The following is a 12427-nucleotide window of genomic DNA, read 5'->3' on the forward strand; positions in this document are numbered from 1 at the left end:
ATCAATCTCTAACTTGTTCACAGCTTTTTCTCAATTGTTCTCTATCATGGATCTCAGCTGGCAAACCTCTGTAAAGCAAAACTACTGGGGAAAGAAAATACCATAGATCCATTGTACAGAGGGGGGGTACAGCTCTCAACTATCAGATGGTAGGAAGGGTGTTGAGCCATTTTTGGGGAGCCCTTCTGGAAAATGATGGGTCAGAACGCTGCCCTTCCAGAACATGTAGTATTTTTTTAATACCAACATTTAGAAAGGGGGCTTGGAAATGTGTTAAGGTAACACAGTGGTAACATGTTCAACTTTATTTGACATGCATCCTCCTTTTTACTTTCCCACTTCGAATCTCTGCCCTTTGCAGATGGTATGTTTACATCCCAGGACTAATGGAACTAAACATTTAGCCCACTTTTTTTTAATGAACCAGTTTGATAAATAGCTTACTCATTGTGCTGCCATTGTAAATCGTCTATAAGGTCAGTATTTCTAAGTTATTCCTGGATAGCTGGACATCATTGCTCTTCTGAGTTTCCAATGGTGTCCTTGCAGGTATTCTCTCCTCTCCTGAGCTGGGACATTCAGAAGGAAATAGGAATATAGGAAAGCAATGATCAAGGCATGTATGTACAATGGGACCCAGATCCTGATTAGGGCCTCTGAATGGTTCTGTACTAAAAGTATTAAATAAAATAGTCAAATAGAAGGGCTGCCGTACTGAAATTTTGGAGGGTAAACTTGGATGAGTAAACAATAACCTGTTTAAAAGGCAGCCCCACCATCTACCAGTTGCACCAAGCATAACTGGGCTTGCATTTAACAATGCAGTTGCATCCTATCCGGCATCTAGTGGGCAGGTCATTGAGATCTGATGGAGTCTCCATAGCTGCCGTAATGGGCTGTAAGTGGCAGTAACTCACTTTGTTCCAGAAAAGCAGCAGTGTGAAATATTAAGGCAATGAGAAGAGGGATGGCTAAGGAAGCCTCTGGGGAAACGTCACATTTAAACCCAATTCCCCTTTCACACATTTTTGTCCCCTTCTTTTTGGGAGGTTTGAAAATGAGAAATGTGAAATTCCAAGAAACCTAAATTCCATCCTGTCAAATTCATATTTTTTTCATAAGTTGATTATAAGCAACAAGCACAGAAACATTAAGTAAGAGTTCTCCCACAGAGACTGTCATCTTTTGTGTAATTGCTCTATATGTACTTTTCTCCCTGTTTTTGGTATTTTTATTTTTGTGTTATTTTGAGTGGATGGATGTTCTATGGATGAAGAAACATTAGCAAACTCTGGGACCGTTTAAAGGGGCAAAATCTGTTTGGAAAGATGTTTCACAATAATGACTTCAAAGCACATCTGACTAAATGCTATGGTTATGAAAGCAAAATAAAACTTGAGGCTTATAGCAATCCATGGGCCAAGTCTTGCTTTTTTCCTGCAAATGTATGCATCCCCCTTTGTTCTCTTAATATCGTGGTATCTGATTACCTGATCCTACACAGCCATTGTGAGCACAGAATCTGAGTTAAGAATGCCTTCCTTTGTCAAACAGAGTAAGGGCCCTAGTTGCTCTGCCCTGTCTGAAATTAACTAGATAGCAATGAAGACAACCACTTTCTGTCACATTCCTGCCCTATTTATCAAAATAAGGGACACACTTTTAGTATTAGGATAGCATACTTGGATGGCTGGTGCAATCAGGAGAGAGGTTTTTTAGGGACTCCTAGTCAAAAAATGTGGAGAAGAGGGAGAAGACTTCCTTTTTATGGTGACCTTAGTAGAGGAAAAATGCTCTTGTTTGTTGTTAGTGATTGCTAAAATCAAACTGTATACACATCTATGTACACTGTCATTTGGCCATTTTGTGTGCGTAGATGGTTAGACTCAAGCTTCCTCTAGACCAGCGGTTCTCAAACTTTAGCAACCCAAGGACCTCCATTTTGATTTAAAATTTTTCACGGACCCCCAAGCTGGCTTCTCATTTTCCCCGGGGGTGCTCAACCCCTGCTCAGCCCCAATCCCCGCCCCTACTACACCCCTTCTCCCAAGGCCCCACCTCTGCTCCACCCCAGCCCACCTCACCTCTCTCTGCCCTTGCCCCCAAGCCTACCCCATTCCCGCTCTTCCTCCTCCCTCCCAGTGCCTCCTACACTCTGCTGATCAGCTGTTCCATGGCATACAGGAGGCACTGGGAGGGAGGGGGGACGAGTTGATCAGCAAGGCCAATGGCCCCGTTGACTTGTGGACCCTCTGAACCCCAGTTTGAGAACCACTGGTCTAGACCATTAGAATCAGATGGTCGAACCATATGTCATAAGAAAGGTAATTTCTGCTAAATTGCAAAAGGTTCAGATTTAGCCTGTGACCTAATGTCATGAAGTGATACTCTCTGTACAGGTTATACACACATGATTCCAAGTTACTAGATTTCAGTTCAGGTCTGTCACTGAGCAGAAAGGAATTCCCACTACTAAAGAGATGGATCCACAATGAGATTTTGTGAGGAATGAGTTCTGACCATTTCCCCTTTCTTAGCCTATAGTAACTGTGACCTTTATTAATGGATTATAAAGCCATAAGGGACCATTGCAATTGTCAAGTCTGATCTGTATAACACAAACCATAGGACTTATCTGAATTAATTCCTGATTGAACTAGAGCAGATCTTTATTAGAAAAGCATCCAACCTTGATTTTATCAATTCCCAGAGATGGAGAATCCACCATTACCCTTGATAAACTGTTCCAAAGGTTAATAACTCTCACAGTTAAAACATTTCCACCTTATTTCTAATCTGAACTTGCCTGGATTCAACTTCCATCCACTGGATCTTGTTATATCTTTGCTAAATTGAAGAGCCCTTTATTATCAAATTTCTGTTTCCCCTGTAGGTACTCCTAGGTTGAGATCAAGTCACCTCTTAAACATTTTTATAAGATAAATAGACTTGAGCTCCTTGAGCCTAAAACTATAAGGGATGTGTTCTAGTCCTTTACTCATGGCTCTTCTCTGAACTGTCTCCAATTTATCTACATCCTTCTTGAACTGTGCACACCAGAACTAGACATAGTATTCCAGGAGCAGTCACACTTTTGCCAAAAACAGGTAATAGAAACTCCCTGCTCCTACTCAATGTTTCTCTGAAATTCCAAGGATCACATTAGCCCTTTTGGCAACAAGGTTGCACTAGGACCTCATGTTTAGCTGATTACCCCCAAGTCCTTTTCAGAGTCACTGCTTCCCAGGGTAGACTTCCCGGGCTGTAAGTTTGGACTACATTCTTTGTTCCCAGATGTATATGTTTATATTTGGCCATACTAAAATGCATCATGTTTGCTCTCCCATCTTACCAAGTGATCCAAATCAGTCTGTATTAATGACCAGTTCTCTTCATTATCACTCTCTCAATCTTTGTGTCATCTGCAAATTTATCAGTAATGATTGTTTTCTTCCAGGTCATTGATAAAAATATTAAATAGCATAGAGCCAAGACCTGATTCCTGCAGGATCCTATTAGAAAAACACTTGCTCCATGATTCCCTATTTACAGTTACATTTTGAGACCTATCAGTCAATTGCATCCGTTTAATGTGTGTCATGTTGATTCTGTATTGTTCTAAGAAAAAAGAACAGGAGTACTTGTGGCACCTTAGAGACTAACAAATTTATTAGAGCATAAGCTTTCGTGGACTACAGCCCACTTCTTCGGATGCATATAGAATGGAACATATATTGAGGAGATATATATATATATATATACACACACACATACAGAGAGCATAAACAGGTGGGAGTTGTCTTACCAACTCTGAGAGGCCAAAAGCAACTCCCACCTGTTTATGCTCTCTGTATGTGTGTATATATATCTCCTCAATATATGTTCCATTCTATATGCATCCGAAGAAGTGGGCTGTAGTCCACGAAAGCTTATGCTCTAATAAATTTGTTAGTCTCTAAGGTGCCACAAGTACTCCTGTTCTTCTTTTTGCGGATACAGACTAACACGGCTGCTACTCTGAAACCTGTATTGTTCTAGTTTCTCAGTCATAATATTCTGTAATACCAAGTCAAATGACTTACAACAGTCTAAATATATTACATTAACACTATTACCTTTTCACCCAAACTTGTAATCTCATCAAAAAGATACTTAGTTTGATAGGATCTACTTTCTATAAACCTATGTTAACTGGTATTAATTATATTACCCTTTTATTTTTTTAGTTTTTAGATGGATTATTGGCCCCAAGCTATTTAACATTTTTATGAATGGCCTGGAAGAAAACAAAATCATTACTGATAAAACTAATTAGGTTTACCCCATTCCCCAATCTCTGTATCATCTCCAAATTTTTAAGATAGAACTTTATGAAAGGGGTTATTTGACATGGTGGCATGTGGTAGCATGAGACTGGACTCAATGACCCAGGAAGTTCAATCTAGTCCTTTGTTCCTATATATCAGCCATTCATTATTTTACTTTCTTCCAGTCTCTGGAACTTCCCCCATGTTCCAAGACTTTTTTCAAAATCAATGTTATGGTCCTGCTCTTTAAAAACTCTCAGATGCAAGTTGAATGGACCTTGCTGACTTTAAAAATGTCTAACTTTAGCACCTGCGGTTTAACATCCTCATATGAGTTATGAACTAGAAAGTGTTTCATCATGTGATAGGATTATATAATCAGGATTTTTCCAAATATGGAACATATATTTAACACCTCTGCCTTTTCTGCATTAACAACAATTCCACCATTCCCATCTAGTAATTGTCAAATACTACTAAGATTCTTTTTGTTCCTAAAATACCCATCCTCCTTATTGACCTTAACTCGCTGGCTATAGATTTCTCCTTTTGCTTCCCTTATCAATTTTCTACATTTCTTAAATTCTGATTTATATACACCTCTACCCCGATATAACGTGACCCGATATAACATGAATTTGGATATAATGCGTTAAAGCAGTGCTCCGGGGGGGCGGGGCTGCGCACTCCAGCGGATCAAAGCAAGTTCGATATAACGCGGTTTCACCTATAACACGGTAAGATATTTTGGCTCCCGAGGACAGCGTTATATCGGTGTAGAGGTGTATTTGTGTGTGTGTATGTATGTATGTATTAATAGCTACTTTCACTTCACCATGGCTGATTCCTAATAATTGTTGTTGGTCAAGAACCAGTTGCAGGTCTAATCACATCAGGCTGCTACTGGCAAAAAATCAGCATGGAATTCAGTCCCTCCATGCCAGAAGCTGGAGTGGCGCCTCGACTCCATGGTGCTCAATATGTGACCCTGCCGACTCAGCGCCGCCTCAGTTCCTTCTTACCGCCTGTGACAGTCGTTGGAACTGAGGTGGCTTGCTTTCGCAAGTGCTCCCCTAGTTCTTCTATAGCTCAGTGTATATAGTTTTCCTAGTTTTAATAATTTATAGCTTATAGTTAAGTAAATCTTAGTGTATAGGCGTGGGGAGTTGCCCACCCAAACTTTCCTGTTCCCTCTTGGGACTTGAGCATGCCTCAATCCCAAGGATTTAAACCCTGCAAGTCTAGACACTTGAAGCAACCTCCATGACTCTTTCCTCAAGTGTCTAGGGGAAGTGCAGCAGATGGACCGGTGCAAGATTTGCAACGGGTTCCGTCCCAGAACTAAAAAAGAGCAGGACTTTTGTTTAAAACAGCTCCTCATGGAGGCGGCTCTGAGACCTCGGCCTGGCAGGATCTGGCGCCGAGTTCTTCTGTGCGGAGCACTCTGGCCTCCGTAAGAGAAGCGGTGCCGGGAAAGGACTATCGGCACAGAGAGACTTAGCACCATTACTCCCCGGTACCAAAGCCGGTGGAGACGGCACGGCACTGGTCTCACTCCCCGGTGCTACAGCAGCAGCACTGGAAGGAAACAGGGCAGGGACCAACGCCCTACACTGAGATCTGCCGCCCTGGAAGTCGCCACTGGGGTGCGTCCTACAGAGGAGCACCCAGCACCGAAGGTTCAGGAGCCAGCACCGTCTACTTTGGCCCCGCAAGGGGGGGCCGTTGAGTCCAGTGCTCTTAAGGCTCTCTGAGTCAGGTGGTGGGGGATGTGGACCTGCCAACCACCCTGGACACCTCTGAGCCCACGAGGGACTTAATCGCCATGACAGCACCATGGTCCCTGATCACTTGAGAAAAGCCTCCAGCACCGTAGTGTGCGGCACTGTCTTGAGGCAAGCCCGCATAGTTGATGCGTCCAATCGCATCTCCACAGCACTTGTCCCCAGCACCGGCAAGAAGACTCCCTGCGGGGAGTCCCACCACCGCTCTAGCTCGCGGCGCCGGTCCCAGTCTCAGCACCGCTCCCCACTGAGGCACCAGTACCAACACGGCAGAGATCCTGCTCACAGCACCACTTGATGTCTCAACGCCAGTCCATTTCGCAGCATTGTTCTCCAGTGCAGCTCTGTTCGGCACCGCCCTGGCCTTCGTGGTCCCGGTCTTAGTCTTTGGACTCTGAAGAGGAGTCCTGGTACTCCAAACGTAGCCGGCACAGGTCAGGCCAGATGTGGGTGCAGGGCCATGGCCTGTGCAGTGGCCATTCTGGACCCCTTTGGCATACCACCAGGCCCAGGGGGCTCCATCCAAGGGCTCCCAATCCATGGTGTCCAAGCCGCAGGTGCCAGCAGCATTGGCCAGTCGCCCCACCCCTAAGGGTGCCAGGGTGACACTGGCCCCCCTACCTCCCCCAGAGCCAACCACCACTACCACAGTGGAGGTGGGGCAATTGGACCCAGCAGTTCAGGAGGGCCATCAGGACCCTTTACCCCCATTGGCGTCCTTGTCGTTCTCCCCGGTAGCAGGGCCTTCCACCTCAGAGCAGCCCCCCCATAGACAGCCGCGCCCACCAGGACCTGCTGCGCAGAATGGCACACAACATGGGTCTGCAGGCCAAGGAGATGGTAGAGCCGGAGGACCCCATGGTGGACATCTTGGCCCTGGAAGGCCCATCGAGGGTGGCTCTACCCCTCATTATGCAGAGAGAAACACCAGGAACTATTCATGGTATTCATCGACCTAACCAAGGCCTCTGACTCTATCAATCGTGATGCCCTATGGAGGGTGCTGTGTAGGTTTGGCTGTCCACAGAATTCATTTCCATCATCAGACTACTCCATGATGGGATGACTGCCACCATTTTGTGCAATGGTTCAGAGTCCAAACCATTCACCATTTGCACTGTTGTCAAGCAGGGCTATGTCATTCCTCCAACACTCTTCTCTATTTACCTTGCTGTGATCCTGATTCTCATTCACGACCACCTTCCTAATGGAATCAGGATTGAGTATCGTATGGATGGCTAACTCCTCAATCTTTGATGTCTCCAAACAAAATCTAAGATCACAAGAATTGGCATCACTGACCTTCAGTATGCAGATGACTGTCATTCTTGCACACACAGAGGCCAACCTGCAAAGCACCCTAAATCTTTTTGCAGATGCCTATCACAGCCTGGGTGTCTCTCTCAACATTGGGAAAACCAAGGTACTCTACCAGCCCTCACTTGCACAAACTAGTCTTTGTACTCCACAAATCACCATCAACGGAGAACCCCTGGAAAATGTAGACCATTTTCTGTACCTTGGCAGCCATCTCTCCCAAACAGCCAACATTGACACACAAATTGAATACAGGATCTGCTGTGCCAGCACATCTTTTGGAAGACTACTCAAACGAGTATTCAATGATAGGGATCTACAAACAGGTACTAAGATTTTGGTTTACAAGGCAGTTGTCATCCCCACCCTTCTCTATGGGTGTGAGACATGGGTAACCAACAGATGGCATCTCAAGGGACTGGAGTTTTCCAGCAGCGCTGCCTCACGAGGATTCTCAGGACCAGCTGGGAAGACCGACGCACTAACATCAGCATTCTCTCTGCAGCCAACATCAGCAGTGTAGAAACGCAGGTCATGAAATACCAACTCCACTGGGCTGACCACTATATAGGTATGCCTGACACTTGCCTCCCGAAGGAAGTACTCTTCTCTGAGTTAAGTCAGGGAAAAATGGCTTGCGGAGGGCAGCGGAAGCATTTCAAAGACATACTGAAAGTACATCTTAAAAAGGGAGGCATCAACCCAACAAAGTGGGAGGATTTAGCACGGAACAGAATGCAGTGGCACCACACCATACACCAAGCCACACCTCACTTTGAGGAGAACAGACGTGATCATGAGACAGAGAATCAACAAAGGAGGGGAAAAAGGGCACAAGACTCCAGCCAACAACTATGTCTCCTCCAAGATTACATCTGTCACTTCTGTGGGAAAATCTGCAGGGCAAGAATTGGGCTCCTCAGCCACTTAAAAACTCACCAGTGAACCCTCTTGGCAAACATCATTCTCGCATCAAGGGATAGCCGAAGAAGACGATCCCTCTATAAAACCATCCAGGCCAACACAAGGACCCAATGGCAGACCCCCGGCTTCCATCCCTCCCACAGCAAAGGGTGTGGAGAGGAAATACTTCATCCCATCTAAGGGGTATGCATACCTCTACACCCACCCACAGCCCTGCTTGTTGGTGGTGACTATGGTGAACAAACGAGAGAGGCAGGGGCAGCAGGGTCCTACTCCCAAATCAAAGGAGTCCATGCGGCTGGACCTTTTTGGATGCACGGTCTATTCAATCAGGGGTTTGAAACTCAGGATTGCCAACCAGCAGGTAATTCTGAGCAGGTACAGCTTCAACTCCTGGAACTCCATGCTAAAATTCAGGAAGTTGGAACCTGCAGAGTCCAGGGAGGAGTTTGGGGCTATTGTTGAGGAGGGCAAAGCAGTGGTACAGACCTCATTACAGGCCTCACTGGATGCTGCGGACTCGGTGGCATACACCTTATCCTCTGGCATCGCCATGAGGCGTAGCTCATGGCTCCAGGCCTTGGGGCTGCCATCTTAAGTGCAACAGCCCCTCCAGGACCTGCCATTTGACGGGGCGGGCCCGTTTGCGGAGCAAACTGACTCCAAGCTGCATAGCTTTAAAGACTAGGGCTACACTGAAGTCGCTAGGGGTGCATACCCTGACCACTCAGCAGAAACACTTTTTAAACCTCAGCCCTCACACACCCCTACCAGCCACGTCCTAGACAGGACTACTCTATGAAGCGTGGTAGGAATGGCAGGCGCAACCCATCCCAGCCCTCATCTAACCAGGGCCAGGCGTGCACTTCCTCAGGCTCTGAGCAGGCCTTTTGAAGGTGTGCCCAGGGATGACGTACCAGCCACTGGACCGGATCCTCGCCCTTGCTTCCTGAATCGTTTATCCCACTTTTACCGTACTTGGTCCCAAATAACAACGGACCACTGGGTTCTTTGCACAGTAGAAGTGGGATATTCTCTCCAATTCTGCTCCTCCCCCCCCCCATTCCCCGTTCCTCTTCAGGGACCCTTCTCACGAGCATCTCCTTGCACAGGAGGTGCAGACACTCCTCGCTGCAGGGGCAGTGGAGGAGGTTCCTCAGGAGCTATGGGGCAAGGGATTCTACTCTAGTTATTTACTAATCCCCAAAACCAAGGGGCGGGGGGGGGGGTCTCAGACCCATTCTAGACCTGCAAGGCCTCAACAGATTCATGAGAAATTTGAAGTTCTGCATGGTCTCCTGGTACTCTGCCCTCGACCTCAAGGATGCGTACTTCCACATATCCATACGTCCTACTCACGGATAGTTCCTCAGGTTTGTGGTCAATCACAACCATTATCAATTCATGGTCCTTCCCTTCGGCCTGTCAACAGCCCTCCCCCCTCCCTCCCCAGTATTCACCAAGTGCATGTTGATCGTAGCAGCCTTCCACTGTCGAAGACAGGTGGAGATATACCCGTACCTCGATGACTGGCTGCTTCAGGGGCACTCCAGGGATCAGGTAGATGTGCAGATCCACTTTGTGAGATCCACCTTTGACAGGCTGGGCCTTCTCCTTAACGAGAGCAAGTTGTTAAACTCAAAGGATAGTTTATCGGGGCAGTGCTGGACTCGGGTCAGGCCAGGGCGTTCCTGCCAGAGGCCTACTTCCAAGCAATGTCAGAGATCATACAAGGCCTCAGACGGTACCCCACCACCACAGCACGGGGCTGCCTGAGGCTTCTCGGTCATATGGCGTCTTGCACATACATGGTTCAGCACGCCAGGATGCGTCTCAGACCTCTCCAAGCTTGGCTCGCGTAAGCTTATCGCCCGGGGCGTGACAGTCTGGACTTAGTGGTTAGCCTTCCAGTGCAGGTCCTCCAATCTCTCAGCTGGTGGCTCAACCTGCAAGACGTGTGCAAGGGAGTCCCTTTCCACAGGCCCCAGCTCTCCCTGTCCCTGGTAACGGACGTGTCAGCACTGGGGTGGGGAGTGCATCTGGGAGACCTTCAGCTGCAGGGTCTCTGGTCCCAGGATGAGCTCTTGCTCTACATCAACATCAAGGAGTTGAGGGCTGTATGGCTAGTGTGCCAAACCTTCCAGGCTCACCTGCAGAGTCAGTGCGTGGGAGTCATGATGGACAACACAACTGCAATGTTTTATATAAACAAGCAGGGCAGGGCCCATTCCTCTCCCCATGTCAGGAAGCCCTCCAGCTGTGGGAGCTCTGCATAGCCCACGCCATTCACCTGGAGGCGACGTACCTCTCAGATTCACAGAACAAGCTGGCAGACTACCTCAGCAGATCCTTCCGCAACCACAAGTGGTCCATCTGGATGGATGTCATTCACGTCGTTTTCCAGAGGTGGGGAACTCCCATATCGACCTCTTCACTCGGGGCAACAAGAAGTGTCCGCGGTTCTGCTCCTTTCAAAACCACAGCCAGGGCTCCCTCGCAGATGCATTTCTCCTCCCCTGGTTGGATCATCTGCTGTACGCGTTCCCACCATTTCCACTTGTGCACAAGGTCCTGCTCAAAATCCAGAGGGACAAGGTGACAGTCATAATGGTGGCCGGGCATGGCCCCACCAGCATTCCTCTCATCCTGGAGTACCTGTTACACCCTAAGCAGCAAGGTCTGGTAGCTTCTTCCAACAAGGTGCACTTGGCAGCTCTCTCTGCATTCCACCCGGGAGTGGCCAGGCGCTCCATTTTCATCAACCCCATGGTTGGCTGCTTCCTCAAAGGTCTAGAGCGGCTGTACCCACAGGTTTGGCAGCCGATCCCTGCGTTGGGACCTCAACCTGGTTCTTTCCAAACTGATGGGCCCCCCATTTAAACCGCTGGCAACTTGTTCGCTTCTGTTCCTATCATGGAAGGTTGCCTTTCTAGTCACCATTACTTCGGCAAGGAGTGAGGGCCTTCGGAACTTAAGGCCCTCACCTCCAACTCTCCCTACATGGTTTTCTTTAAGGACAAGGTGCAGATTAGACCTCACCCAGCTTTCCTTCCAAAGGTTGTGTCCCAATTTCACTCCAACCAGATTTTCCTGCCTATTTTTTACCCTAAACCTCATGCGAGCAGCTGGGAACAGACTCCACTCACTGGACATTCAACAGGCGCTCGCCTTTTACACTGAGCACACGAAGCTGTTCTGAAAGTCGAACCAGCTGTTTGTGGTGGTGGCAGACTGCATGGAAGGTCTTCCGGTCTTGTCGCAGAGGATCTCATCGAGGATCACCTCCTGCATCCGCACCTGCTAAGAACTGGCCAATGTTCCAGCCCTGGCACCCATGGCGCATTCCACAAGGGCGCAGGCCTCCTCAATGGTGTTCCTGGCCCAGGTGCCAATTCAAGAGATCTGCAGGGTGGCAACGTTGTCCTCGATGCACACTTTCGCCGCTCACTATGCCATTACCCAGCACACTAGAGATGACGCAGTTTTCGGCAGAGCAGAGCTCCGCTCTGTGATTCCATAACTCTGACCCCACTTCTGAGGTAAGGCTTGGGAGTCAGCTAACTGGAATCAACATGAGCAAGTACTCGGAGAAAAAAACGTTACTTGTACCAAGAACTGTTGCTCTTTGAGATGTGTTGCTCATGTCCATTCCAGACCCACCTGCCTTCCTCTCTGTCAGAGTAGCTGGCAGGAAGGAACTGAGGAGGCACCAGGTCAGCAGGGTCATATATTGAGCACCACGGTGGTGCCACTCCAGCGGGCTCCACAGCCAACCCGATGGGTGCTGCTAGGGGAAAACTTTCCGATGATTCTGCACGCAGTACGCGCACACCTAACTGGGATCGACATGAGCAACACATCTCAAAGAACAACAGTTATGAGAAAGTGAGTAACTTTTTTTTCTCCAGACTGCCCTTAATGGGAATAGCTGGGTGATGATGGTGGTTTGAAGATGAAACGTGGTCATCTAAAGTCAATCACTACTCAGACCATCTCTGTACTTACCCTGTGAAAACAGACCTGCAGTTTAAGTACTGCAGCTAAAGTCATTAGTGCCCAATCCATCAAGCCCCAGGCATGCATTTAGCATCAACC

General features: G+C 47.7%; 1 long non-coding RNA gene across 2 annotated transcripts in view; it reads right to left on the reverse strand.

Moving 5' to 3' along the window:
* LOC117871901 overlaps positions 1 to 12427 on the reverse strand; it is a 34259-nt gene that overhangs the window by 11087 nt on the left and 10745 nt on the right. Inside the window, exon 3 of one of the 2 annotated variants that reach the window (XR_004644352.1) lies at positions 68 to 569. The exons of the other annotated variant lie outside the window; for it this stretch is intronic. This is a non-coding gene — a long non-coding RNA (uncharacterized LOC117871901). Of the gene's footprint in view, positions 1 to 67; positions 570 to 12427 lie in introns of those variants that run through there. 2 annotated transcript variants of the gene reach the window in all.

The sequence above is a fragment of the Trachemys scripta genome, chromosome 2 (genome assembly GCF_013100865.1).
Source record: "Trachemys scripta elegans isolate TJP31775 chromosome 2, CAS_Tse_1.0, whole genome shotgun sequence".
Classification (NCBI taxonomy): Eukaryota; Metazoa; Chordata; order Testudines; family Emydidae; genus Trachemys; species Trachemys scripta.